Source organism: Camellia sinensis, chromosome 11 (genome assembly GCF_055761805.1).
Source record: "Camellia sinensis isolate YWXY chromosome 11, ASM5576180v1, whole genome shotgun sequence".
Classification (NCBI taxonomy): Eukaryota; Viridiplantae; Streptophyta; class Magnoliopsida; order Ericales; family Theaceae; genus Camellia; species Camellia sinensis.
Genome location: NC_138971.1, coordinates 79,135,242 through 79,141,546, shown reverse-complemented (window position 1 = coordinate 79,141,546; position 6,305 = coordinate 79,135,242). Strand labels below are relative to the sequence as shown.

The 6,305-nt window shown below is 35.6% G+C and overlaps 1 long non-coding RNA gene across 2 annotated transcripts in view; it reads right to left on the bottom strand.

Moving 5' to 3' along the window:
• Nucleotides 1-800: 800 nt before the first annotated feature.
• Nucleotides 801-6,305, bottom strand: part of LOC145802018 (uncharacterized) — a 275,004-nt gene continuing 269,499 nt past the window's right edge. The window contains exons 1-2 of one of the 2 annotated variants that reach the window (XR_014344174.1): nt 1,810-2,015; nt 801-1,044 (exon numbers count right to left, since the gene is read on the bottom strand). This is a non-coding gene — a long non-coding RNA (uncharacterized LOC145802018). Of the gene's footprint in view, nt 1,045-1,809; nt 2,016-6,305 lie in introns of those variants that run through there. The other variant, XR_014344173.1, reaches the window with a different exon arrangement.

Genomic DNA, 6,305 nt, shown 5'->3' with positions numbered 1-6,305 from the left:
TTCACATTCAATACAAAACCATAACCCTCATTTTCTTATTTCAAACATAATATTTAAATTTTGCTAAACAGATGCAACATTCAACAGATTTCACATTCAACAGATGTCACATTGAACAGAAATCTGATTTCACATTCAATACAAATCTGATTTCACATTCAACAGATTTCACAATTATAAACAATTTAAGATAAATATAAACCATTCAATATTCACGCTCAACAGATTTCTAAACAGATTTCACAAATATAAACCCTAACCCTAACCCTAACCCTAACCCTAATTTAAAATTTAAGATTTCACATTGAACAGATTATCCATAATTAAAATTCAACAAACACATTCAACAAATTCAACAACAAATTATCTATAGCAAAAGATTTCACATTCAACAGATTATCTATAATTAAAATTCAGCAAATTATCTATAATTAAACAAATTCAACAAATTATCTATAATTAAAATTCAACACATTCAACATTCACATTCAACAAATTATCTATACTTAAAATTTCACAAATATAAACCGTAACCCTAATTTATTATTTCTGATTTCACAACATTTTATTCACGAATATAAACCCTAACCCTAACCCCACATTTATGAACCCTAACCCTAATTTATTCACAAATATAAACCCTAACCCTAACCCCACATTCATGAACCCTAACCCTAATTTTTCACACCCCAAATCCGGGCATGACCGGCCGTGGCCCACAGGGACTTAGCCCAAGGCACACGTAAGCCTAAACACGAATCCAATCACATTGAAAAACTGAACAATAGTCCAATAATAAATAACCAAAACTCAATCCAGACATGTCACAATTATAAATGGCAAAATCAACCGTAATCAAAAACCATCCAAACTTATGGGATATAAACAACCCACATATCAAAAATAATCCTAAATGAACTTCGATAACAATAAATATAAATATGCACAAACTTGACATAACACTCTAAACTAAAGGAATGCCCTAGAGGTCCATGCAATTGAGTCCCCGCTACGCCATGAGTCCACTCTAAGTCCTTCTAACACCTGGAAATGGTAAACAACTAAGTCAGCTGATAGCTCAGTGAGTAGCAACATGGATAGTAAATACAGTTTTGAAAACAGGGTTCAATTCCAAAATAAGATATATATCACAAAAACTAGATTGGCATACAGTTTGGTAAATACAATCTGTTTAAAAAAGAAGGTTCCACAGTTCAACACTTAAAATACTCATGTCTCGCAAGAACATGATAAACAACATTTTTCACTTAAAACAGATTATAAAATGAACACCAATAATTTTCTGGGTACCAATAAAAACAAATAATCTGCCACACAGTTCTCAGGCTATAAGCCCCGTTGGATCCAATACCGAACTAAGAGTCATCCTCAGGGTGGCACCTGGGCCTTTTCTCAAAGACGATCCGATTGAAGGTCACCTAGTTGTTTTTAAAGGTCTTTTCCTTACAATCGTTGAGCACTAGAGTCATCACGGCCCAACCCGGATCTGTTCCCTAGTGGCCAGAGTCACCACACACAGTGGAATAATTTCCCTGGACTAAATACACACATGGTCCCAATAATCAATACACATCAGTTTTGCAAAACATGGTAGTTCATCATTATAAACATGAGACCAAAACAAATAGTTTACAGTATGCCAAGTTCACACATGTTTCAGAAATAATTTGATTCTATTGATAATATAATAATTTATCAAAACAGTTTAGTCTTAAAACAACAATTTAATTTTCCAATAGTTCAGGGTAAGGGAACATTTATAAAAATACGTAGCATGAAACTACTCACCTGAAAACGAAATAGTATAATCCTCGAATAAAGTATGAAAGTCCAACTAGTGCCCTGAACCAAGTATAAAAAACTACACGTCACTACTAATTTAAAAATACTAAAGAATACGAACTAAGTAACCCCAAACTAAAGCGCACTAACACGGCTCAACCCAACTCACCGTTACTCTTAAATATTACCTAAGTTCATGTTCTTCAAGGTCTAAAATCACCTAAGACATAGGTTCCGATCGAAACTTAACTAAATATAACTTTAAGATAAAATAGTGTTTTAAACAAGTTTTTCCAATCTATTCGCTAACTTTGAAAATTACAAAACCCACTCCACGCTATTCAAAAAATTCCAAAAACCTCCAGATATGATCTAATATATCCTAAGTTTCAAACCCAATTGGTTTCACTTGATTTGCTTGTCAAAATAATTATCTACAATTTATTATATCCAAACAGGTTGTTTTCTGCAGCACTTTAAAGAAATTGACGGTTCTCTTAATATACACGAGCAATCAATGCAAGACCAAAAACGTACGAAACTAAACTCATAACCGGTTCTAATGACACTAATTTGATAATTTTTGGATTTATACCCAAAGAGAACAACACTCCCGAATTTACTGTTTCGGACTGGTTTCCTGGACAGACTTGAATACCTCAATTTATATGGATTTTGAATCCCAAAAATTATGAAACAATTCAGATATGCAATTCAATATGTAATTAATCTACTGTAAAAATTTCAGTTCGAAATTCATCCGTTTGATATGGTTTCTTGATTTTTAAAATTTGTGACTTTGCACAAAATTTTTGGACTGAAAATTACACCCAATCTTTACGCATAAATTTAGCTCCTCAAGTTTCTTAATAGAATATCTATATACACAATACATAAACCTACAACCTCTCCATCAATGAATTAAATAACAATATTATTAGGATAAAGAACAAAGAAAGAAGAGAAGAAAACCTAGGAGGCCACACAACACAACACACCCAAAGCTCTCCTTCTTGGCTACAACAATAATCTTGATGATTGAAAAACCCCTTTCTTTCCTTCATAAACCCACGGCTGCAAGGGCTGCTAGTGTTGTGGAAAACAATTATAACAAGAGTTAGGGTTTGTGTTTATTTTATTTTATACTAGTGGTGGGCACACTTAGGTCAAATAAATAGATAAATATACAAAATACATATATAAGTTACATGCAACTCAAATGGTAAGAGCCTAACTTATAAATTTTGTGGTGTAGAGTTCCAGTCACACCCTCTTCTCTATTTAATTTTTTTACAATAAATCTTGCCTCTAAATTAAATGCTTTTACCATAAATTTATTTTAGGTTTAAAATTAATTAAAAGATCCTCCAATAATATTTAATTTGCACATTAGAATTCACCACCAAAATATTTGAGATTGTAATATTATTATTATCTAATTGTTTACTTAATTTTTATATTCGGGTTCTCACATTCTCCCCTCCTAAAAAAAGTTTCGTCCTCGAAACTAACCTGAGTAAATCATGAGAATAGATGTGGGTACTTCTCGTGCATCTCGTCCTCACATTCCCAAGTCGCCTCTTCAACTAGATGATTACGCCACAGTACCTTAACCAATTTAATGACCTTTGTACGCAACATTTTCTCTTTCGAACCCAAAATCTGAACAGGTATCTCCTCATACGAAAAATCCTCTCTAATCTGAAGCGGCTCATAATCTATCACATGCGACAGGCTGTGCACATATATTCTCAACATAGACACGTGAAACATATTATGCACTCCTGCCAACCTAGGGGGTAAAACAACACGGTACACAACCTCACTAACCTTCTCTAATACCTCAAATGGTCCAATGTATCTAGAACTCAACTTTCCTTCCTTTCCAAACCTGATGACTCCTTTCCATGGTGATACTTTCAAGAATATCATATCCCCCACATGAAACTCTAAATCTCTCCTACAATGATCAGTATAACTTTTTTGTTTACTCTGAGCAGTCAATAATCTCTCTCTAATGATGATAATTTTCTGTGTAGCATCCTCCATCAAATCAAGTCCCAACATTTGCCTCTTACCAACCTCATACCAACACAAAAGAGACCTACACTTCCTCCCATACAATGCCTCATAAGGGGCTACTCCCAAACTAGAATGATAACTATTATTATGTGCAGACTCCATAAACGGCAAATAATCATCCCAATTACCTCTCCACTCCAACGCATAAGCCCTCAACATATCCTCAAGGGTTTGAATAGTCCTCTTTGATTGCCCATCTGTCTGAGGGTGATAAGCTGAACTAAAATTTAACCGAGTACCCATAGCTGATTGTAAGGCACCCCAAAACTTAGACACAAAACGAGGGTCTCGATCTGACACTATTGACACAGGTGCACCATGCAATCTAACAATCTCCTTCACATACAACTGTGCAAATCGAGCTAGAGAATAGTTCATCCGAACTGCAATAAAATGTGCTGACTTGGTTAATCTATCAACAACAACCCAAACTGCATCGTGATTACTACTAGTACGAGGTAATCCGCACACAAAATCCATGGTAATATGATCTCACTTCCACTCTAGTATAAGTAAGGGTTGTAGTTTTCCCGCAGGTTTCTGATGTTCTACTTTAACCTGTTGACACACCAAACACTGAGCCACAAATTCTGCAATATCTCCCTTTATACCATTCCATCAAAAATGTTCATAAAGATCCCGATACATCTTAGTACTTCCAAGATGAATGCTATAACTATAACTAGAACTATGTGCCTCTACCATAATCTCCTTCCTCAAATCACCACCAACAGAAACACAAATTCGGCTACGAAATCTAAGCAACCCGTCATCACTAACCACAAAGTCTACATTCTTACCCTCTGTCATCTCTCCTTTAATATGCTCACACTGGGGGGTCAATCTCTCGTGTTAAACGAATCCGTTCTCTCAAGGTTGGCTGAATTGTCAATTGACTACAATAAGCCCTATCACCAGGCGTAACAACCTCAAGCCTCAAACGTCTCATGTCTTCCACCAAACAACTCTCAATAGAAAAAGCTGCTACATCTCCAACTGCGACCTTCCTACTCAAGGCATCTGCTACCGTATTTGCCTTCCCTGGATGATACAAAATATTTACATCAAAATCTTTTAACAACTCAAGCCATCTTCCTTGCCTCAAATTTAGTTCTTTCTGTGTGAAAATATACTTCAAACTCTTATGATCAGTGTAAATCTCACATGACTCTCCATACAAATAATGTCGCTAGATCTTAAGAGCGAAAATCATTGTTGCTAACTCCAAGTCGTGCGTAGGATAATTTATCTCATGTACTTTCAACTGTTGTGACGTATAAGTAATCTCCTTCCTATGCTGCATGGGCACACATCCTAAACCTTGTCATGAAGCATCACTATAAATCACAAAACCACCACCATCAGTAGATAAGGCAAGGATTGGAGCTAATATCAACCTTTGTTTAAACTCTTAGAAGCTACACTCACAATCATCATTCCACTCAAACTTTACCTCTTTCCTAATGAGGTTTATAAATGGCAAAGCAATACAGCAGAATCCTTCCACAAACTGTCTATAATATCCAGCAAGCCCTAGAAGCTATGTACCTCCATCACCGAAGTAGGTCGTGGCCAATCAACAATTGCTGCTACCTTCGTGCTATCCACAAATATCCCACCTTTACTCCCACATGACCCAAAAAGGATACACTGCTCAACTAGAATTCACACTTCTTAAATTTTGAATACAGTCTCTTCTCTCTAAGGATCTGAAATACTACCCTCAAATATTGTTTATGCACTGCTTTACTCCTCGAATAAATTAGGATGTCATCAATAAACACTACCAAAAATTTATCCAGTTGGGGTTTAAATACTCTGTTCATCAAATCCATGAATGCGATTGGTGCATTTGTGAAACCAAAAGGTATCACCAAGAACTCATAATGCTTATAACGGGTTCTAAAAGCAATCTTAGGAACATCCTCATCCTTTACTTTCAACTGGTGATAGCCTAACCTCAAGTCAATCTTAGAGAATACTTGAACTCCCTACAATTGGTCAAATAGGTCAACAATACGTGGCAAAGGATACATATTCTTCACTGTGACTTTGTTCGGTTCTGAACAATCAATACACAACCTCATAGACCCATCATTCTTCTTCACAAACAACACATGTGCTCCCCAAGTTGAAACACTAGGCTTAATAAAACATTTCTCTAACAACTTCTATAACTAAGTTTGAAACTCCCTCAACTCCAATGGTGCCATTATATAGGGGACTTTAGAAGTAAGTGTTGTGTTGGGACCAAGTTAATGAAAAATTCTACCTCGCGATCTAGAGAAAGTCCAGGTAAATCCTTTGGAAAAACATCAACACAATCACTCACTACAGGCAACTCCTCTAACTTCTATTCTGACAGTTCAATACTCACCACACAAGCTAAATAATCATTACACCCTTTACTTAACATTCGA